This window comes from Bufo bufo, chromosome 3 (genome assembly GCF_905171765.1).
Source record: "Bufo bufo chromosome 3, aBufBuf1.1, whole genome shotgun sequence".
NCBI classification, from domain to species: Eukaryota; Metazoa; Chordata; class Amphibia; order Anura; family Bufonidae; genus Bufo; species Bufo bufo.
In genome coordinates, this window is record NC_053391.1 from 700,179,970 (window position 1) to 700,204,895 (window position 24,926).

The 24,926-nt window shown below is 44.2% G+C and overlaps 1 long non-coding RNA gene across 1 annotated transcript; it reads left to right on the plus strand.

Annotated features, from left to right (window-relative positions):
• The first annotated feature begins 16,737 nt into the window (after positions 1 to 16,737).
• LOC120994563 lies at positions 16,738 to 17,144 on the plus strand. The gene is made up of 3 exons (XR_005777433.1): positions 16,738 to 16,771; positions 16,862 to 16,938; positions 17,027 to 17,144. It is a non-coding gene; the product is annotated as an uncharacterized LOC120994563 (long non-coding RNA).
• Positions 17,145 to 24,926: the final 7,782 nt, after the last annotated feature.

A 24,926-nucleotide genomic window follows, 5' to 3' on the forward strand; every position in this document is an offset into this window, starting at 1 on the left:
TTACATTGGATCGAACCTGCAGATCGAGAGTGAAGGGAAGAGAATCCGGAAATTTTATGGACATTACATATATTGTACTCAGCTCTATTGTATATACATGAATTATATCCACAAAGCACACAAAGGGGCTCTCCAGGGGGGAGGGGGGATATTACCACCTAATAAATGTATACATAGTGATGCTATTTATGACTACAGTATAGCAGGTATTCTCTCATCTATTACTGGGTCTAATTCACTTACATGAACATGCAGTTCAGGAATGCATCTCAAAGGGGTCACCAAGACTCTAGATAGGTCGTCAGTACCTGATTGGTTCCTTGGATATAATGGAGGCCATTTTGGCACCAAAGATGTTAAAAATTAAAGTGGACCCAGCATGCATGTGGAACCTACACTCCCTGAGTTGTATGGTAGCCGTCATGGCACATAACAGGTAGAATTTAGTGTTAGGAACCCGTCTTACAGAGATCGCCTTGACGTGCGGCAGACGGGCTCAAATAATTTTGTACAAAATGATTTGCCAAGCATCTCTAATTTATAAGAATAGCACTAGCAATTATTATGCATTTTTGTACTTTATTTGGTTTGCAGAGAGCTGTTGCATTGCGTGTTTTGTTTTACACTGATTGGTGGCGGTCCAGCTCTCAAGTGTTTGGATGTGTGTGCTGGGGGAGGGGGTTTTATATCCAGCATGGAAATGAGCGAACTTCTTGAAATCTTTTTTGTTTCCAATTTGGTGAATTATTCAATAAGTTCTATACGTACCACAATCAAAGTGGATCCAATTGGAGTGAAAATTGGTATATTACACCCTTTAATCTCCTAGGAGTTTTAAATTAATTTTTGCATTAGCCCCCATCCCCCATCTCCCTAAGCTCTGGAATGCAATGACAGCAATAGTAAATGATGTCTGAGTGACGCTGACAGACATAGCTGTGGGAAAACGCATGGTTGACGGTGTTATCATACAGCTTGTTTAATTTCACACTGCACCGGCACATGTCTTCTGCTTTTTCATATTCCAAAGATTCCCAAAAATTTTATGGGATAAAAAAACTGTGGCTTTTTGGGACCGAGTCTCCAAAAATTATGCTTTAACGGGGTCAGATCTCTGTCCCTGTTTATACACACACATGCTAATGTCATAAGAAACAGTGGCTTGTTCTGCACAAGTGTCCCAAAATGATGCCTGCTCATAGTTATATTAATGGTTGTAAGAAGAAAGAGTGGCTTGTTCTGAACGGGGCTGGAAAATTCTTCCTTTTAATTGGGAACAGCAGCAGTGCAGGGTGGATGTGGAAAGGTTAGGGTAACAGTGGTATACGGAGGCAATAGTAGTGGCAGCAGCAGTACAGCATGGAACAGACAAGGCAGAAGATGTGTGTGTGGCTGTTTAGGGGTAGTAGTAGTGGTAATGGTAGTGGAAGTAGGGGGATTAGCAGCAGTGGTGGTAGTACACAGGGTCGGACTGGCTCACCGGGTGGGCCCCTTGCCTGTCTGCTTATACTACAGCCAGAGCCACCAGCAGGGCAGTTACTGTCAGGCACCTGGTTGCTATCAGGTGTCGGACTGCAGCACTGGCACACATATCATTTTACTTTGGAGAAAGGGACAGCACAGTACCTTGCATCGCTGGTTCCTTTCTCCAAAGTAAACTTCACGGACCGCACATGAGCGGACAGCTCCCCCCCTCCTCCTCTCTGCAGTGTGATATTCCGTCATGTGTGAGGAGGGGGCGGAGCCAGAGGAGCCGAGGCAGCAGCAGGAGGTGATGGAGACGCTGCACCTTCTGACCTCCGGTGTCACTGCGCCTCCAGTATAAAGTTCTCTTCTCTCACTGGTCCCACTACTCCACACAGCAGCACTGGGGTAAGTTACTGTGGGAGGGAACTGGGAAGTTAGGAGAGTCCTGAAGCTGCTGCCCCTGCACATCTTGTGTCCCTGTTGTTCCAGCCCCTCATAGACCTCTGCCCACTGACTATCTCACCTATACTTTATACAGAGCAGGAAGTGATGTCTCCCAGTGTCCCCCTCTTCCCTCTCATCAGTGGCATTTCACATTTTCCCTGCGCCTCACCCCCACATAATATGTAATGTCTCTGGAGGTTAGATCAGTACTGGAGCGTTATAAGAGGAGCGGCTGATATCAGTCACATATGATGTAATGTCTCTGGAGGTTATATCAGCGCTGGAGCGTTATAAGAGGAGCGGCTGATATCAGTCACATATGATGTAATGTCTCTGGAGGTTATATCAGCGCTGGAGCGTTATAAGAGGAACAGCTGATATCAGTCACATGTGATGTAATGTATCTGGAGGTTATATCAGCGCTGGAGCGTTATAAGAGGAGCGGCTGATATCAGTCACATGTGATGTAATGTCTCTGGAGGTTATATCAGCGCTGGAGCGTTATAAGAGGAGCGGCTGATATCAGTCACATGTGATGTAATGTCTCTGGAGGTTATATCAGCGCTGGAGCGTTATAAGAGGAGCGGCTGATATCAGTCACATGTGATGTAATGTCTCTGGAGGTTATATCAGCGCTGGAGCGTTATAAGAGGAGCGGCTGATATCAGTCACATAGGATGTAATGTCTCTGGAGGTTATATCAGCGCTGGAGCGTTATAAGAGGAGCGGCTGATATCAGTCACATATGATGTAATGTCTCTGGAGGTTATATCAGTGCTGGAGCGTTATAAGAGGAGCAGCTGATATCAGTCACATGTGATGTAATGTCTCTGGAGGTTATATCAGCACTGGAGCGTTATAAGAGGAGCGGCTGACATCAGTCACATAGGATGTAATGTCTCTGGAGGTTATATCAGTGCTGGAGCGTTATAAGAGGAGCGGCTGATATCAGTCACATGTGATGTAATGTCTCTGGAGGTTATATCAGCGCTGGAGCGTTATAAGAGGAGCGGCTGATATCAGTCACATGTGATGTAATGTCTCTGGAGGTTATATCAGCGCTGGAGCGTTATAAGAGGAGCGGCTGATATCAGTCACATGTGATGTAATGTCTCTGGGGGTTATATCAGTACTGGAGCGTTATAAGAGGAGCGGCTGATATCAGTCACATGTGATGTAATGTCTCGAGGTTATATCTGTGCTGGAGCGTTATAAGAGGAGAGGCTGATATCAGTCACATATGATGTAATGTCTCTGGAGGTTATATCAGTGTTGGAGCGTTATAAGAGGAGCGGCTGATATCAGTCACATATGATGGAATGTCTCTGGAGGTTATATCAGTGTTGGAGCGTTATAAGAGGAGCGGCTGATATCAGTCACATGTGATGTAATGTCTCTGGAGGTTATATCAGTACTGGAGCGTTATAAGAGGAGCTGCTGATATCAGTCACATATAATGTAATGTCTCTGGAGGTTATATCAGTGCTGGAGCGTTATAAGAGGAGCGGCTGATATCAGTCACATATGATGGAATGTCTCTGGAGGTTATATCAGTGCTGGAGCGTTATAAGAGGAGCGGCTGATATCAGTCACATATAATGTAATGTCTCTGGAGGTTATATCAGCGCTGGAGCGTTATAAGAGGAGCTGCTGATATCAGTCACATGTGATGTAATGTCTCTGGAGGTTATATCAGCGCTGGAGCGTTATAAGAGGAGCTGCTGATATCAGTCTTATATGATGTAATGTCTCTGGAGGTTATATCAGTGCTGGAGCGTTATAACAGGAGCGGCTGATATCAGTCACATATGATGTAATGTCTCTGGAGGTTATATCAGTGTTGGAGCGTTATAAGAGGAGCGGCTGATATCAGTCACATATGATGTAATGTCTCTGGAGGTTATATCAGCGCTGGAGCGTTATAAGAGGAGCGGCTGATATCAGTCACATGTGATGTAATGTCTCTGGAGGTTATATCAGCGCTGGAGCGTTATAAGAGGAGCTGCTGATATCAGTCACATATGATGTAATGTCTCTGGAAGTTATATCAGCGCTGGAGCGTTATAAGAGGAGCGGCTGATATCAGTCACATAGGATGTAATGTCTCTGGAGGTTATATCAGCGCTGGAGCGTTATAAGAGGAGCGGCTGATATCAGTCACATATGATGTAATGTCTCTGGAGGTTATATCAGTGCTGGAGCGTTATAAGAGGAGCAGCTGATATCAGTCACATGTGATGTAATGTCTCTAGAGGTTATATCAGTACTGGAGCGTTATAAGAGGAGCAGCTGATATCAGTCACATGTGATGTAATGTCTCTGGAGGTTATGTCAGCGCTGGAGCGTTATAAGAGGAGCGGCTGATATCAGTCACATGTGATGTAATGTCTCTGGAGGTTATATCAGCACTGGAGCGTTATAAGAGGAGCGGCTGATATCAGTCCCATGTGATATAATTTCTCTGGAGGTTATATCAGCGCTGGAGCGTTATAAGAGGAGCGGCTGATATCAGTCACATGTGATGTAATGTCTCTGGAGGTTATATCAGTGCTGGAGCGTTATAAGAGGAGCGGCTGATATCAGTCACATGTGATGTAATGTCTCTGGAGGTTATATCAGCGCTGGAGCGTTATAAGAGGAGCGGCTGATATCAGTCACATGTGATGTAATGTCTCTGGAGGTTATATCAGCGCTGGAGCGTTATAAGAGGAGCGGCTGATATCAGTCACATGTGATGTAATGTCTCTGGAGGTTATATCAGTACTGGAGCGTTATAAGAGGAGCGGCTGATATCAGTCACATGTGATGTAATGTCTCGAGGTTATATCTGTGCTGGAGCGTTATAAGAGGAGCGGCTGATATCAGTCACATGTGATGTAATGTCTCTGGAGGTTATATCAGTGTTGGAGCGTTATAAGAGGAGAGGCTGATATCAGTCACATATGATGTAATGTCTCTGGAGGTTATATCAGCGCTGGAGCGTTATAAGAGGAGCGGCTGATATCAGTCACATATGATGGAATGTCTCTGGAGGTTATATCAGTGTTGGAGCGTTATAAGAGGAGCGGCTGATATCAGTCACATGTGATGTAATGTCTCTAGAGGTTATATCAGTACTGGAGCGTTATAAGAGGAGCTGCTGATATCAGTCACATATAATGTAATGTCTCTGGAGGTTATATCAGTGCTGGAGCGTTATAAGAGGAGCGGCTGATATCAGTCACATATGATGGAATGTCTCTGGAGGTTATATTAGCGCTGGAGCGTTATAAGAGGAGCGGCTGATATCAGTCACATATGATGGAATGTCTCTGGAGGTTATATCAGTGTTGGAGCGTTATAAGAGGAGCGGCTGATATCAGTCACATAGGATGTAATGTCTCTGGAGGTTATATCAGTACTGGAGCGTTATAAGAGGAGCGGCTGATATCAGTCACATATGATGTAATGTCTCTGGAGGTTATATCAGCGCTGGAGCGTTATAAGAGGAGCTGCTGATATCAGTCACATGTGATGTAATGTCTCTGGAGGTTATATCAGCGCTGGAGCGTTATAAGAGGAGCTGCTGATATCAGTCACATATGATGTAATGTCTCTGGAAGTTATATCAGCGCTGGAGCGTTATAAGAGGAGCGGCTGATATCAGTCACATGTGATGTAATGTCTCTGGAGGTTATATCAGCGCTGGAGCGTTATAAGAGGAGCGGCTGATATCAGTCACATGTGATGTAATGTCTCTGGAGGTTATATCAGCGCTGGAGCGTTATAAGAGGAGCGGCTGATATCAGTCACATAGGATGTAATGTCTCTGGAGGTTATATCAGCGCTGGAGCGTTATAAGAGGAGCGGCTGATATCAGTCACATATGATGTAATGTCTCTGGAGGTTATATCAGTGCTGGAGCGTTATAAGAGGAGCAGCTGATATCAGTCACATGTAATGTAATGTCTCTGGAGGTTATATCAGCACTGGAGCGTTATAAGAGGAGCGGCTGATATCAGTCCCATGTGATATAATTTCTCTGGAGGTTATATCAGCGCTGGAGTGTTATAAGAGGAGCGGCTGATATCAGTCACATGTGATGTAATGTCTCTGGAGGTTATATCAGTGCTGGAGCGTTATAAGAGGAGCGGCTGATATCAGTCACATGTGATGTAATGTCTCTGGAGGTTATATCAGCGCTGGAGCGTTATAAGAGGAGCGGCTGATATCAGTCACATGTGATGTAATGTCTCTGGAGGTTATATCAGCGCTGGAGCGTTATAAGAGGAGCGGCTGATATCAGTCACATGTGATGTAATGTCTCTGTAGGTTATATCAGTACTGGAGCGTTATAAGAGGAGCGGCTGATATCAGTCACATGTGATGTAATGTCTCGAGGTTATATCTGTGCTGGAGCGTTATAAGAGGAGCGGCTGATATCAGTCACATGTGATGTAATGTCTCTGGAGGTTATATCAGTGTTGGAGCGTTATAAGAGGAGAGGCTGATATCAGTCACATATGATGTAATGTCTCTGGAGGTTATATCAGCGCTGGAGCGTTATAAGAGGAGCGGCTGATATCAGTCACATATGATGGAATGTCTCTGGAGGTTATATCAGTGTTGGAGCGTTATAAGAGGAGCGGCTGATATCAGTCACATGTGATGTAATGTCTCTAGAGGTTATATCAGTACTGGAGCGTTATAAGAGGAGCTGCTGATATCAGTCACATATAATGTAATGTCTCTGGAGGTTATATCAGTGCTGGAGCGTTATAAGAGGAGCGGCTGATATCAGTCACATATGATGGAATGTCTCTGGAGGTTATATTAGCGCTGGAGCGTTATAAGAGGAGCGGCTGATATCAGTCACATATGATGGAATGTCTCTGGAGGTTATATCAGTGTTGGAGCGTTATAAGAGGAGCGGCTGATATCAGTCACATAGGATGTAATGTCTCTGGAGGTTATATCAGTACTGGAGCGTTATAAGAGGAGCGGCTAATATCAGTCACATATGATGTAATGTCTCTGGAGGTTATGTCAGCGCTGGAGCGTTATAAGAGGAGCTGCTGATATCAGTCACATATGATGTAATGTCTCTGGAGGTTATATCAGCGCTGGAGCGTTATAAGAGGAGCGGCTGATATCAGTCACATGTGATGTAATGTCTCTGGAGGTTATATCAGTGCTGGAGCATTATAAGAGGAGCGGCTGATATCAGTCACATGTGATGTAATGTCTCTGGAGGTTATATCAGCGCTGGAGCGTTATAAGAGGAGCGGCTGATATCAGTCACATGTGATGTAATGTCTCTGGAGGTTATATCAGCGCTGGAGCGTTATAAGAGGAGCGGCTGATATCAGTCACATAGGATGTAATGTCTCTGGAGGTTATATCAGCGCTGGAGCGTTATAAGAGGAGCGGCTGATATCAGTCACATATGATGTAATGTCTCTGGAGGTTATATCAGTGCTGGAGCGTTATAAGAGGAGCAGCTGATATCAGTCACATGTAATGTAATGTCTCTGGAGGTTATATCAGCACTGGAGCGTTATAAGAGGAGCGGCTGATATCAGTCCCATGTGATATAATTTCTCTGGAGGTTATATCAGCGCTGGAGTGTTATAAGAGGAGCGGCTGATATCAGTCACATGTGATGTAATGTCTCTGGAGGTTATATCAGTGCTGGAGCGTTATAAGAGGAGCGGCTGATATCAGTCACATGTGATGTAATGTCTCTGGAGGTTATATCAGCGCTGGAGCGTTATAAGAGGAGCGGCTGATATCAGTCACATGTGATGTAATGTCTCTGTAGGTTATATCAGTACTGGAGCGTTATAAGAGGAGCGGCTGATATCAGTCACATGTGATGTAATGTCTCGAGGTTATATCTGTGCTGGAGCGTTATAAGAGGAGCGGCTGATATCAGTCACATGTGATGTAATGTCTCTGGAGGTTATATCAGTGTTGGAGCGTTATAAGAGGAGAGGCTGATATCAGTCACATATGATGTAATGTCTCTGGAGGTTATATCAGCGCTGGAGCGTTATAAGAGGAGCGGCTGATATCAGTCACATATGATGGAATGTCTCTGGAGGTTATATCAGTGTTGGAGCGTTATAAGAGGAGCGGCTGATATCAGTCACATGTGATGTAATGTCTCTGGAGGTTATATCAGTACTGGAGCGTTATAAGAGGAGCTGCTGATATCAGTCACATATAATGTAATGTCTCTGGAGGTTATATCAGTGCTGGAGCGTTATAAGAGGAGCGGCTGATATCAGTCACATATGATGGAATGTCTCTGGAGGTTATATCAGTGCTGGAGCATTATAAGAGGAGCGGCTGATATCAGTCACATGTGATGTAATGTCTCTGGAGGTTATATCAGCGCTGGAGCGTTATAAGAGGAGCGGCTGATATCAGTCACATGTGATGTAATGTCTCTGGAGGTTATATCAGCGCTGGAGCGTTATAAGAGGAGCGGCTGATATCAGTCACATGTGATGTAATGTCTCTGGAGGTTATATCAGTGCTGGAGCGTTATAATAGGAGCGGCTGATATCAGTCACATGTGATGTAATGTCTCTGGAGGTTATATCAGCGCTGGAGCGTTATAAGAGGAGCGGCTGACATCAGTCCCATGTGATATAATTTCTCTGGAGGTTATATCAGCGCTGGAGCGTTATAAGAGGAGCGGCTGATATCAGTCACATGTGATGTAATGTCTCTGGAGGTTATATCAGTGCTGGAGCGTTATAAGAGGAGCGGCTGATATCAGTCACATGTGATGTAATGTCTCTGGAGGTTATATCAGCGCTGGAGCGTTATAAGAGGAGCGGCTGATATCAGTCACATGTGATGTAATGTCTCTGGAGGTTATATCAGCGCTGGAGCGTTATAAGAGGAGCGGCTGATATCAGTCACATGTGATGTAATGTCTCTGGAGGTTATATCAGTACTGGAGCGTTATAAGAGGAGCGGCTGATATCAGTCACATGTGATGTAATGTCTCGAGGTTATATCTGTGCTGGAGCGTTATAAGAGGAGCGGCTGATATCAGTCACATGTGATGTAATGTCTCTGGAGGTTATATCAGTGTTGGAGCGTTATAAGAGGAGAGGCTGATATCAGTCACATATGATGTAATGTCTCTGGAGGTTATATCAGTGTTGGAGCGTTATAAGAGGAGCGGCTGATATCAGTCACATATGATGGAATGTCTCTGGAGGTTATATCAGTGTTGGAGCGTTATAAGAGGAGCGGCTGATATCAGTCACATGTGATGTAATGTCTCTGGAGGTTATATCAGTACTGGAGCGTTATAAGAGGAGCTGCTGATATCAGTCACATATAATGTAATGTCTCTGGAGGTTATATCAGTGCTGGAGCGTTATAAGAGGAGCGGCTGATATCAGTCACATATGATGGAATGTCTCTGGAGGTTATATCAGCGCTGGAGCGTTATAAGAGGAGCTGCTGATATCAGTCACATGTGATGTAATGTCTCTGGAGGTTATATCAGCGTTGGAGCGTTATAAGAGGAGCTGCTGATATCAGTCTTATATGATGTAATGTCTCTGGAGGTTATATCAGTGCTGGAGCGTTATAACAGGAGCGGATGATATCAGTCACATATGATGGAATGTCTCTGGAGGTTATATCAGTGTTGGAGCGTTATAAGAGGAGCGGCTGATATCAGTCACATAGGATGTAATGTCTCTGGAGGTTATATCAGTACTGGAGCGTTATAAGAGGAGCGGCTGATATCAGTCACATATGATGTAATGTCTCTGGAGGTTATATCAGCGCTGGAGCGTTATAAGAGGAGCTGCTGATATCAGTCACATGTGATGTAATGTCTCTGGAGGTTATATCAGCGCTGGAGCGTTATAAGAGGAGCTGCTGATATCAGTCACATATGATGTAATGTCTCTGGAAGTTATATCAGCGCTGGAGCGTTATAAGAGGAGCGGCTGATATCAGTCACATAGGATGTAATGTCTCTGGAGGTTATATCAGCGCTGGAGCGTTATAAGAGGAGCGGCTGATATCAGTCACATATGATGTAATGTCTCTGGAGGTTATATCAGTGCTGGAGCGTTATAAGAGGAGCAGCTGATATCAGTCACATGTGATGTAATGTCTCTGGAGGTTATATCAGCACTGGAGCGTTATAAGAGGAGCGGCTGATATCAGTCCCATGTGATATAATTTCTCTGGAGGTTATATCAGCGCTGGAGCGTTATAAGAGGAGCGGCTGATATCAGTCACATGTGATGTAATGTCTCTGGAGGTTATATCAGTGCTGGAGCGTTATAAGAGGAGCGGCTGATATCAGTCACATGTGATGTAATGTCTCTGGAGGTTATATCAGCGCTGGAGCGTTATAAGAGGAGCGGCTGATATCAGTCACATGTGATGTAATGTCTCTGGAGGTTATATCAGCGCTGGAGCATTATAAGAGGAGCGGCTGATATCAGTCACATGTGATGTAATGTCTCTGGAGGTTATATCAGTACTGGAGCGTTATAAGAGGAGCGGCTGATATCAGTCACATGTGATGTAATGTCTCGAGGTTATATCTGTGCTGGAGCGTTATAAGAGGAGCGGCTGATATCAGTCACATGTGATGTAATGTCTCTGGAGGTTATATCAGCGCTGGAGCGTTATAACAGGAGCGGCTGATATCAGTCACATGTGATGTAATGTCTCTGGAGGTTATATCAGTGTTGGAGCGTTATAAGAGGAGAGGCTGATATCAGTCACATATGATGTAATGTCTCTGGAGGTTATATCAGTGCTGGAGCGTTATAAGAGGAGCGGCTGATATCAGTCACATATGATGGAATGTCTCTGGAGGTTATATCAGTGTTGGAGCGTTATAAGAGGAGCGGCTGATATCAGTCACATGTGATGTAATGTCTCTAGAGGTTATATCAGTACTGGAGCGTTATAAGAGGAGCTGCTGATATCAGTCACATATAATGTAATGTCTCTGGAGGTTATATCAGTGCTGGAGCGTTATAAGAGGAGCGGCTGATATCAGTCACATATGATGGAATGTCTCTGGAGGTTATATTAGCGCTGGAGCGTTATAAGAGGAGCAGCTGATATCAGTCACATATGATGGAATGTCTCTGGAGGTTATATCAGTGTTGGAGCGTTATAAGAGGAGCGGCTGATATCAGTCACATGTGATGTAATGTCTCTGGAGGTTATATCAGCGCTGGAGCGTTATAATAGGAGCGGCTGATATCAGTCACATATGATGTAATGTCTCTGGAGATTATATCAGTGCTGGAGCGTTATAAGAGGAGCGGCTGATATCAGTCACAGAGGATGTAATGTCTCTGGAGGTTATATCAGTGCTGGAGCGTTATAAGAGGAGCGGCTAATATCAGTCACATGTGATGTAATGTCTCTGGAGGTTATATCAGTACTGGAGCGTTATAAGAGGAGCAGCTGATATCAGTCAGATGTGATGTAATGTCTCTGGAGGTTATATCAGTGCTGGAGCGTTATAAGAGGAGCGGCTGATATCAGTCACATGTGATGTAATGTCTCTGGAGGTTATATCAGTGCTGGAGCGTTATAAGAGGAGCGGCTGATATCAGTCACATGTGATGTAATGTCTCTGGAGGTTATATCAGTACTGGAGCGTTATAAGAGGAGCGGCTGATATCAGTCACATGTGATATAATGTCTCTGGAGGTTATATCAGCGCTGGAGCGTTATAAGAGGAGCGGCTGATATCAGTCACATGTGATGTAATGTCTCTGGAGGTTATATCAGTGCTGGAGCATTATAAGAGGAGCGGCTGATATCAGTCACATGTGATGTAATGTCTCTGGAGGTTATATCAGCACTGGAGCGTTATAAGAGGAGCGGCTGATATCAGTCACATGTGATGTAATGTCTCTGGAGGTTATATCAGCGCTGGAGCGTTATAAGAGGAGCGGCTGATATCAGTCACATGTGATGTAATGTCTCTGGAGGTTATATCAGCGCTGGAGCGTTATAAGAGGAGCGGCTGATATCAGTCACATGTGATGTAATGTCTCTGGAGGTTATATCAGCGCTGGAGCGTTATAAGAGGAGCGGCTGATATCAGTCACATATGATGTAATGTCTCTGGAGGTTATATCAGCGCTGGAGCGTTATAAGAGGAGCGGCTGATATCAGTCACATGTGATGTAATGTCTCTGGAGGTTATATCAGTGCTGGAGCGTTATAAGAGGAGCGGCTGATATCAGTCACATGTGATGTAATGTCTCTGGAGGTTATATCAGCGCTGGAGCGTTATAAGAGGAGCGGCTGATATCAGTCACATGTGATGTAATGTCTCTGGAGGTTATATCAGTACTGGAGCGTTATAAGAGGAGCGGCTGATATCAGTCACATGTGATGTAATGTCTCTGGAGGTTATATCAGTACTGGAGCGTTATAAGAGGAGCGGCTGATATCAGTCACATAGGATGTAATGTCTCTGGAGGTTATATCAGTACTGGAGCGTTATAAGAGGAGCGGCTGATATCAGTCACATGTGATGTAATGTCTCTGGAGGTTATATCTGTGCTGGAGCGTTATAAGAGGAGCGGCTGATATCAGTCACATGTCATGTAATGTCTCTGGAGGTTATATCAGCGCTGGAGCGTTATAAGAGGAGCGGCTGATATCAGTCACATGTGATGTAATGTCTCTGGAGGTTATATCAGCGCTGGAGCGTTATAAGAGGAGCGGCTGATATCAGTCACATATGATGTAATGTCTCTGGAGGTTATATCAGCGCTGGAGCGTTATAAGAGGAGCGGCTGATATCAGTCACATGTGATGTAATGTCTCTGGAGGTTATATCAGTGCTGGAGCGTTATAAGAGGAGCGGCTGATATCAGTCACATGTGATGTAATGTCTCTGGAGGTTATATCAGCGCTGGAGCGTTATAAGAGGAGCGGCTGATATCAGTCACATGTGATGTAATGTCTCTGGAGGTTATATCAGTACTGGAGCGTTATAAGAGGAGCGGCTGATATCAGTCACATGTGATGTAATGTCTCTGGAGGTTATATCAGTACTGGAGCGTTATAAGAGGAGCGGCTGATATCAGTCACATAGGATGTAATGTCTCTGGAGGTTATATCAGTACTGGAGCGTTATAAGAGGAGCGGCTGATATCAGTCACATAGGATGTAATGTCTCTGGAGGTTATATCAGTACTGGAGCGTTATAAGAGGAGCGGCTGATATCAGTCACATGTGATGTAATGTCTCTGGAGGTTATATCTGTGCTGGAGCGTTATAAGAGGAGCGGCTGATATCAGTCACATATGATGTAATGTCTCTGGAGGTTATATCAGCGCTGGAGCGTTATAAGAGGAGCGGCTGATATCAGTCACATGTGATGTAATGTCTCTGGAGGTTATATCAGTGCTGGAGCGTTATAAGAGGAGCGGCTGATATCAGTCACATGTGATGTAATGTCTCTGGAGGTTATATCAGCGCTGGAGCGTTATAAGAGGAGCGGCTGATATCAGTCACATGTGATGTAATGTCTCTGGAGGTTATATCAGTACTGGAGCGTTATAAGAGGAGCGGCTGATATCAGTCACATGTGATGTAATGTCTCTGGAGGTTATATCAGTACTGGAGCGTTATAAGAGGAGCGGCTGATATCAGTCACATAGGATGTAATGTCTCTGGAGGTTATATCAGTACTGGAGCGTTATAAGAGGAGCGGCTGATATCAGTCACATGTGATGTAATGTCTCTGGAGGTTATATCTGTGCTGGAGCGTTATAAGAGGAGCGGCTGATATCAGTCACATGTCATGTAATGTCTCTGGAGGTTATATCAGCGCTGGAGCGTTATAAGAGGAGCGGCTGATATCAGTCACATGTGATGTAATGTCTCTGGAGGTTATATCAGCGCTGGAGCGTTATAAGAGGAGCGGCTGATATCAGTCACATATGATGTAATGTCTCTGGAGGTTATATCAGCGCTGGAGCGTTATAAGAGGAGCGGCTGATATCAGTCACATGTGATGTAATGTCTCTGGAGGTTATATCAGTGCTGGAGCGTTATAAGAGGAGCGGCTGATATCAGTCACATGTGATGTAATGTCTCTGGAGGTTATATCAGCGCTGGAGCGTTATAAGAGGAGCGGCTGATATCAGTCACATGTGATGTAATGTCTCTGGAGGTTATATCAGTACTGGAGCGTTATAAGAGGAGCGGCTGATATCAGTCACATGTGATGTAATGTCTCTGGAGGTTATATCAGTACTGGAGCGTTATAAGAGGAGCGGCTGATATCAGTCACATAGGATGTAATGTCTCTGGAGGTTATATCAGTACTGGAGCGTTATAAGAGGAGCGGCTGATATCAGTCACATGTGATGTAATGTCTCTGGAGGTTATATCTGTGCTGGAGCGTTATAAGAGGAGCGGCTGATATCAGTCACATGTCATGTAATGTCTCTGGAGGTTATATCAGCGCTGGAGCGTTATAAGAGGAGCGGCTGATATCAGTCACATGTGATGTAATGTCTCTGGAGGTTATATCAGCGCTGGAGCGTTATAAGAGGAGCGGCTGATATCAGTCACATGTGATGTAATGTCTCTGGAGCTTATATCAGCATCTCAACCGCTAAAACAATAACATACACGGTCACTGGACGAGTATTTAAAATCAGGGACTTCTGTAACTGCCGCAGTAAGGGCGCAGTATATATCTGTCAGTGTCCCTGTACAAAGGACTACATAGGCAAGACAATCAGGGAAGTGCGGAGAAGAGTGTGTGAGCACGTGAATGACGTCATCAAAAAGAACATCACCCCAGTGGCCTCACATGTTAATGAAATGCATGGGGGGAACCCAGGATGCCTTAAATTTTCTGTCCTGGAACTGGTTCAACCGTCGCCCAGTTGCGGGGACTGGAACAGGAAGATATTACAGAAAGAATGCACATGGATCCATCGCTTCAGATCCCAGGCCCCTCTGGGCATTAATGAAAGGTTGATGTTCACCTGTGGCAATCCCTGTGATGTTCTTATTCGTCTGACGGCCTAGCTTTGCGTGATTTTCGTAGTGTACTTAAAATTAGGCCACATGCGTGAAGCATGAAATAATGTGAATTATCAGAATGGACATTAGTGACCCGTTATCAGGTCATTGTCCTGAGACGACCACGGACCGTGGATAGTCTTTTGAAAATGACATATAATTGGGATAACTCTGGCTTAACTGCAGCTGGAATGTATTTGAAGTACTCTGTGACCCTGTACTAGACTTTTTGATCACATGATTGCTAATACACCGTACCGATTAGCGCCTATACATCTGGTGATTCTATTCCTCCCTTTAGTATTATGTCCCTTTCTTTTTCTTCATTCACTTGTACAGTATGCCATCAAGAACAGGTGGCATCCAATATACAGATCATAGCAGGTTGGCTGTGAATTTCTATCAGGACTATATACTGTACAGACCAAAAGTTTGGACACACCTTCTAATTCAAAGAGTTTTCTTTATTTTCATGACTATGAAGACATCAAAACTATGAATTAACACATGTGGAATTATATACATAACAAACAAGTGTGAAACAACTGAAAATATGTCATATTCTAGGTTCTTCAAAGTAGCCACCTTTTGCTTTGATTACTGTTTTGCACACTCTTGGCATTCTCTTGATGAGCTTCAAGAGGTAGTCCCCTGAAATGGTCTTCCAACAGTCTTGAAGGAGTTCCCAGAGATGCTTAGCACTTGTTGGCCCTTTTTGCCTTCACTCTGCGGTCCAGCTCACCCCAAACCATCTCGATTGGGTTCAGGTCCGGTGACTGTGGAGGCCAGGTCATCTGGCGCAGCACCCCATCACTCTCCTTCATGGTCAAATAGCCCTTACTTTCAAAGTTTTCCCAATTTTTCGGCTGACTGACCTACCTTCATTTCTTAAAGTAATGATAGCCACTCGTTTTTCTTTACTTAGCTGCTTTTTTCTTGCCATAATACAAATTCTAACAGTCTATTCAGTAGGACTATCAGCTGTGTATCCACCTGACTTCTCCTCAACGCAACTGATGGTCCCAACCCCATTTATAAGGCAAGAAATCCCACTTATTAAACCTGACAGGGCACACCTGTGAAGTGAAAACCATTTCAGGGGAATACCTCTTGAAGCTCATCAAGAGAATGCCAAGAGTGTGCAAAGCAGTAATCAAAGCAAAAGGTGGCTACTTTGAAGAACCTAGAATATGACATATTTTCAGTTGTTTCACACTTGTTTGTTATGTATATAATTCCACATGTGTTAATTCATAGTTTTGATGCCTTCATAGTCATGAAAATAAAGAAAGCTCTTTGAATGAGAAGGTGTGTCCAAACTTTTGGTCTGTACTGTATATATGGGTTATATGAATGGGACATACTACAGGGATCGCTTCTATACTAGATATATGAATTGAACTAAAACATCATTGTATGGATCGGAACCTGAAGGTCCCTGATGCACTGCAAAGATTACTTCATTGGAAGCGCTCGATTAGGGGTGGGAATCACTGTATGGAACGCATATGCGTTCCAGGGACCGCAAATCCAGGAACCGGAAATGGTTTCCTCGGACCGGAAACTGTTTCATGGAACGCATGTGCGTTCCATGGACCGGAACTGGAGATATATCTGCACTGGCCGGGAACCGGAACTATCTCCCGGTGGAACGCATATGCGTTCCGACACCAGGAGGTAAGGCCAGTCCGGAAACACTGTGACTCACCAATGAGGTGAGTGGCGCTAATGGGCAGCCCTTTAAATACAGCTGCAGCATGAGTAGTAGATCGCCTACCAGGGGGAGCGGTAACTGAGGGGAGGCCTCCAGGATGTAAGTTGAACCTACCTTAGCTCCTTAATGAATTGGTGTAACTCTCTCTCTATGCATCTGTGGTGAATTGATCCTGTCCTTTAATTTCAGTGTGGGTCTTATCAAGACTCTCTCACAGTGAGACGACAGGAACGCTGTCTGCCTGGGGTGTATCCTACCTTCTAACTGTGAGTGTACATGTACAACAATGGATTTTGTATATAGCAGTGTTGGATATTGTATTGATTTGGGTATATGATCATTTTTGCCCAACAGGATGCGGAGTACACCTTCCTTTTGGCCTCCAGGAGCTGGACCAAGGCACCATAACCACGCATGATATTGTTGGTCTGTGACCGGCCTGAAACGGTGCCACACTATAGGTGGATTGGTTCTAGAACGGCACCCCCTGTATCAATTATGACTATGTAACCTGGCTATAAGCTAGTATATATCTTGTTACATTAGCATTGTATAGACTTATAGTGTTCTATCCTACCTCCTGATGATCCCATAGCACTGTCCAGGGGGAAACGCGTCGAGGTAATCCAGGTGTATGACTATAATGTCAACCCTGACTATCTGTATTTTACTGTGTGTTTGTACTTTGTTTTTTGCATCCAGCTAATGGTTGTATCATTGGTACTTCATTATCCTCACCTCATACCTGGGGCACTCCAGAATATTTCCTGTACTCACCCTTTTTGGGACATCTTAGGGATAATAGTCTAGGAACGTGGACAGGGGGCCTCTACCATCAGGAGTCTTCCCTGGGCTGAGGTTTTAGGATAGGGGTAGATATAGGGACAATTCACTTCCTTACCCCAGGTGCATTATCAAGTCTCTGGATGTAATATATCAGTCACATACCCTGTATGTAGTTTTTGTTTTTGCATTGGTACAGAAGGTCCAATTGGGATCTCTTTTAAGGTATATCATAAAAATTGTGATTTTAGTTTTTTTTTCTGCTGGAACTTTGATCTATATTAAAAGGTAACAATTAAATGACTTTTTTATCTGCAAGGTACTGTTCCACCCCATATGAGTGGTGGGCAGTGGGCACAGTACAGTCTGTGGGCCTGACACACACTGGCAGGCAACTGCAATTATATTAAAGGGTAAAAATGAAATGACTTTTTTATCTGCAAGGTACTGTGCCACCCGATATGAGTGGTGGGCAGTGGGCACAGTACTCTTGACGAAGCCTACGTGGCGAAACACGTGTCGAGGTTGATGCGTTTGGGGACTTGTGTCACCAGTTTACAGCAGCAATATGGAAAAACCCCCGTACATGGACTTTAGGAGACGTGACGCTAATTGGTTGAGCCAATTGGGATCGGTATTTGGAGACAAAACACCATCTGATGTGAAAAAAACAAGATATTAAGGATTTTAAGCAAAAAATCTGTGAGTCCCTTAGGAGGCGTACTAGATTATGGTGGAACAAGGCGGCATTAGAAAATTACTTACAAAAAAATATCATCCCGAGGGGATTACGGATCCAAATCTTCCCGACCTTGGAGATTGAGGATCCAATGTTTATAGGCAAGTGGGAGGAAACCCTGACCAGGTGTTCCCAGACCTTGGTGGAATTGTTGATTGGGGCTGACCGCAGATGCCTTGAAATCGTTGAGAGGGAGATTGACTGCCTGAAAGATAAGATCCAACAGGCCTTAACCAAAGAGGAGCTGGATGCATTTGACAAAGTGGTAGAGCAGGATTTGCTCAAATGTGAGAAGGAGATCCAAACCACTAAAGCTACACAATTCCAGCGTGACCTTAGAGATTACCAACAAAATAAGGTGTTCAGGTGGCAGAAAACGTGGGATGGGAGACGCTCCATATCCAGCAATTCAGCTACCTCTGAGGAAGAATGTGGACAGCCTTTTTTAGGGGAGCGTCCAAAGCCTGGGCGAGGTCCAGACGTGGACAAAGAAGTACAATCTGCGCACCCCATCTCAGAAGAGAAAAAATGGGAACACTAGCGACAAGAACAAGAAATCCAAGAATTGAAGATTTAAGATGGAGAGGGATTGGATGGCGTGAGAACCACGAGCCACGAACAAGTCTGTCAACTGTATGACGTGAATTGAAAGGGGGACACGGGTTATGTCTTCATGATGGACCCTCATCCAGTATTATCTATGGGACTTTCGTCTACTACCAGTGAACAAGCACTTTTTAGTTTCCAATCACTACACCAACATGGGGATATTTCAATCATGTTACATTTTGATGAATAATATATTAATTATGGATGGAATTATAGATCACTAATTAGTACACCTCTCACAATGGTAGGCTGCCGCCTGGCCTGGGGTGGTTTAGTCCGCCCTCAGGGGGACAGCCGACCCACGCACCTCTATTAATTTTCTTGGACGGTGCCCACCCGCCACTGTGCACGGCGGACGAGTCAACACCCATAGCAGGGTTGGCTCCTCTGCCGTAGTCCACTGGTGGGTGGGGTCGCCTGTATCAATTGTATTCAGCACCCTAGTGGGGTATTCACTGGGTACGCTGTCCACCTGATGGGGGACTGGACCACCCATATGGGTGATTCCGCTCCACCCTCAGTAGACCCCCATTCATATGCAGTTGGGGCGGAACCGACCTGCCACTGGCGGTTGCGGAGCGGCGGACTCCCAGCTACGTCCTGGGGTCAGCCGCCCTGCAGATCGCCACTGGGGGTTGGGGTCGCCTGCAACTTATTGTACGCTGTTATACGCGGCAATAGCCGCTCATATAGGATTGTATAGTTGGCTATTGATACTAATGTAGCACTTATGCACTTTATTCCTCATGATTGAGGATTGGTTTAATGTCAACATTATGCACTTGTTTATTTATTAATTAAGATATGCTTTTTCCCTGGTTGAATGGATGAGAGGATGGTTTCCCCCCTCCCTTCCCCCCCTCCCCTTTTTTTTCCTGCAACTTAGCCCATGATAACTTTAATCTATCCCTAGGATTTAGATAATGATGTTAAATTTGTATTTTTCATATGATGTAATGACCTCATAATTGTAGGTGGAGATGGCATGGGATGCGTAGGTCAGTTGCAGGATCATGATTGATTGACAGCCAATATGCACAGGGTCTGTGAGTGCGTATGAGCGCTCAGGACCTGTGAATAGTGCTGGGAGGCTGTCATGTGGTTATGACGTCAGGACCAGGTGACTGGTCAGTGATCATGTGATCGGGGGATGACGCGGCCGGCGCTTGTGCTGTGTGGCTGCAACCTGGAAGTGCTCCAAATAGGTCGCAGATCAGGTGACCAGGAAGCGCTGAAGGAGGTAAACATGCAACATGAGCGGTACCGCGCCGGAACGCCCCTGATACAGGTGATTGTGGTGAGTGGTAATTGATCCCTCCTCCTTTGTCTTTATACGCCCAATGTTGTCTTATCTGTATGTACCTCCTGACGAAGCCTACGTGGCGAAACACGTGTCGAGGTTGATGCGTTTGGGGACTTGTGTCACCAGTTTACAGCAGCAATATGGGAAGGTAACATGGTACCTAGTTCAGGGTTGGACGTGTGGTTATAATTATTTTGTATATTGCCATCTTTATGTTATCGCTCCACCGTCCTTGGATTACCCTACAGTGTCCATATGGGAGATGCTTAGACTGAGAGGATGTTAGGGAACAGCATTATGCACCCGCAACTACTCCTGTGTCTATAGCTCCTGCTTAATTGTCATGTGATCTGCTGTTCATGGTTACGCTTACCCCCAAATGTGATTCTCCACATTGTAGAGCCCCATAGAGGCCCAGTCTTCATGTCCTGTATTGATGATGTCGTTTGATTTGAATAAAATGAGAATTTTTATCGTGATACATCCTCGCTCTTTTTTTGTATAGTGGGCACAGTACAGTCTGTGGGCCTGACACTCACTGGCAGGCAACTGCAATTATATTAAAGGGTAAAAATTGTATGACTTTTTTATCTGCAAGGTGCTGTGCCACCCGATATGAGTGGTGGGCAGTGGGCACAGTACAGTCTGTGGGCCTGTGGCCTCTCACACACGGGCAGGCAACTGCAATATATATATATAGAGAAAAAAATAATGTAGCAGCCCTAAAAAGGCTTTTTGGGGTGCTGTCAGGACGCTGTCCTTATAGCAGATGAGTCTTTGAGGACTGGAGTGGACACAGAACACTGCCCTAGCTAACGATTTCCCTATTAGTTCAGCAGCAGCAGCAGCACTGTCCCTGCTCTCACTAACACTGCAGCTTCAGAATGAATCTAAGATGGATGCTGTCCAGGTGGTGGGAGGGTCTGGGATGGAGGGTCTGCTGCTGATTGGCTGGAATGTGTCTGCTGACTGTGAGGTACAGGGTCAAAGTTTGCTCAATGATGACGTATAGGGGGCGGACCGAACATCGCATCTGATCGCCTGCCGCGGCGTACGCGAACAAGCGATGTTCGCCGGCGAATAGTTTGGGACATCTCTACTGAACAATGCACTGCTAATCTGTAAAACCTCTGCCCTCACCGACCACATCAAATATGTGGCCACAGGATGAGAAAGGCGCTCATAGGGTGAATAGGTAAAGATGAAACAGCGTTCTTCAATTTAACCACTTAAGGACCACAGGTTTATACCCCCCTAGTGACCAGGCCCTTTTTTACAAATCGGCACTTCACAACTTTAACGGTTTATTGCTCGGTCATGCAACTTGGCACCCAAATGAATTTTACCTCCTTTTCTTCTCACAAATACAACTTTCTTTTGGTGGTATTTGATTGCTGCTAACATTTTTCGTTTTTCCGATATTAATCAAAATAGACCGCAATTTTCTCAAAAAAAGTGTATTTTTAACTTTCTCTGGTTAAATTGTTCAAATATAATTACATTTCTATACAAGTTTGTGTCAGAATTTATTGTGCTACATGTCTTTGATAAAAAAAAAATCCAATAAGCGTATATTTATTGGTTTGCGCAAAAGTTATAGCGTTTACAAACTATGGTACAAAAATGTGAATTTCTGCTAACTTCTGGAAAAAAATAAATAAATATCTCCCACGGACTCACTATGCCCCTCAGTGAATACCTTGGGGTGTCTACTTTCCAAAATGGGGTCATTTGTGGGGTGTGTTTACTGTTCTGGCATTTTGGGCGGGGCTAAATTGTGAGCAACCCTGTAAAGCCTAAAGGTACTCGTTGGACTTTCGGCCCCTTTACATACCTAGGCTGCAAAAAAGTGTCACACATGTGGTATCGCCGTACTCAGGAGAAGTTGGGCAATGTGTTTTGGGGTGTCTTTTTACATATACCCATGCTGGGGGAGAGAAATATCTCTGTAAAATGACAACTTTGTATCCATTTTTTTTTTAAGTTGTCATTTTAGAAAGATGTTTCTTTCACCCAGCATGGGTATATGTAAAAATACACCCCAAAACACATTGCAATACTTCTCCTGAGTACGGCGATACCACATGAGTGACACTTTTTTGCAGCCAAGATGCGGGGCCCAAAGTCCAACGAGTACCTTTTAGGAGGGCATTTTTAGACATTTGGATCCCAGACTTCTTCTCACGCTTTAGGGCCCCTAAAATGCCAGGGCAGTATAAATACCCCACAAGTGACCCCATTTTGGAAAGAAGACACCCCAAGGTATTTCGTGAGGGGCATGGTGAGTTCATGTAAAATTTTATTTTTTGTCACAAGTTAGTGGAATATGAGACTTTGTAATATAAAATTTAAGAAAATTTAAAAATCATTTTCCGCTAACTTGTGGCAAAAAAAAAAAATCTTCTATGAATTCGCCATGCCCCTCACGGAATACCTTGGGGTGTCTTCTTACCAAAATGGGGTCACATGTGGGGTATTTATACTGCCCTGGCATTTTAGGGGCCCTAAAGCGTGAGAAGTCTGGGATCCAAATGTCTAAAAATGCCCTCCTAAAAGGAATTTGGGCCCCTTTGCGCATCTAGGCTGCAAAAAAGTGTCACACATGTGGTATCTCCGTACTCAGGAGAAGTAGGGCAATGTGTTTTGGGGTGTATTTTTACATATACCCATGCTGGGTGAGAGAAATAGCTCTGTAAATGACAACTTTTTAAATTTTTTTATACAAAGTTGTCAATTTACAGAGATATTTATCTCACCCAGCATGGGTATATATAAAAATACACCCCAAAAGACATTGCCCTACTTCTCCTGAGTACGGCGATACCACATGTGTGACACTTTTTTGCAGCCAAGATGCGCAAAGGTGCCCAAATTCCAATGAGTACTTTTAGGATTTCACAGGGCATTTTTACGCATTTGGATTCCGTGAGGGGTATGGTGAGTTCATGTGAGATTTTATTTTTTGTCACAAGTTAATGGAATATGAGACTTTGTAAGAAAAAACTAAAAAAAATCTTCTATGAACTCGCCATGCACCTCAAAAGTGATCTTTATAGCGCCGCAGCGATTTTACGGTGCTTTTGCGGAACGAAATTGCGGACCCATTCATTTCTATGGGGACAGACTTTGTCCCGCTCGGATCCGGAATTGCGGATCTGCACTTCTGGGTCCGCACTTCTGTTCCGCAAAAATATAGATCATGTCCTATTCTTGTCCGCAATTGTGGACAAGAAAAGGCATTTTCTATATAGTTCTGGCAATGTGCGGATCCGCAAAATTTGGAAAGCACATTGCCGGTGTCCGTGAATTGCGGATCCATCGATCCGCGGATCCGCAAAACACATACGGACGTCTGAATGGAGCCTTACAGGGGTGTGATCAATGACAGGGGGTGATCAGGGAGTCTATATGGAGTGATAAGGGGTTAATAAGTGACAGGGGGGGTGTAATGTAGTGTAGTGGTGATTGGTGCTACTTACAGAGCTGCCTGTGTCCTCTGGTGGTCGATCCAAGCAAAAGGGACCAGAGGACCAGGTAGCAGGTATATTAGACGCTGTTAACAAAACACCGTCTAATATACCTTTCTGATGCGATTATTTTAACATCTACAGCCTGCCAGCGAATGATCATCGCTGGCAGGCTGTAGTATAACTTCCGAACAGCGCGCCACTGTGAACGCGCGCGCACACAGCAAATCTCGGGTCTCACGAGATGACGCCGATCGGCGTTAGTGTGACCTGATGGAGCCGCCGCACTGACGCCGATCGGCGTTAGTGTGACGGGAAGAGGTTAAGGTGAATATGTGCTGCTCACCTGTTTAGGTTGCACCGAATTTGGTGCAATCGTGATGAAGGTCCGCTGGATTAACTAGGTATCAGGTTGGAGCTGCCGTGTCCAAAAGAACCAAGGGCGAGGGCCAAGTCGCCACTTCGTTAATTACTAGAAATACTGACGGTGCCCGTCACGACTTTTGTGGTCTGGCGAGCTGGTGGACGTGAGGCGCAAATCACAACCGGATTTGTCAAGTATGGGTTTATTGAGAGACAACGTGTTTCGGGGTGCTCATGACCCCTTTTTCAAGTCTACAAGAAACATAAATAATAACAAAAAAGTATATACATGTACAATTTGTACTCAAAGGGGGGGGGATTGTAGGTATTAAAAGCGAGGGTTTGATAAAACTCACAATAATAATAATAATAATAGTCGAAAATAAGGGATAAGAATAATATGAAGAGTGGAAATATCTTTCAATTAAAATGGTAGAATGGAATAAAAAGTGCTATGTTCAAAAGACAAACTGTAGAAGAGAAGAAAAATATAATGATATAAAATATCTATATATATAATAGTTTTCTGGATAAAGACTCTATAGAGGAAAGAGGCCTAGAAGGAATAGACTTCAAAGAAAATGAATGCGTAGGCGTATCGCTAATGGTTCGCAAAAGCACAACAATTTGATAAAAAGATTCCGTTTTCATATGTCGTCATATAAAATTGTGTATGTAAGCCTGAATTCATACATAAATATACAAATAGATAGAAATCGGTCAATTCATATGTATTCCCATGTTACATTATATGGGGATAGGATGTGAGTATCAATTGGTACGTAGATAAATACATTTTTAAAAAAATGGATGTTTCTATTTTTTAAAATATTTTTTTAAAAAGATAAATAGATTAATAACATTAGATAATGGAGCCACGAACTGTAACTAGTTCCTGCGGATGAACGTGATTGGTCGGTATGTAATGAATGGTGACATCATAAGTAGATGTGAGTGCGTTATTTTGGTGGTTGGAGGAAATGGCAATAA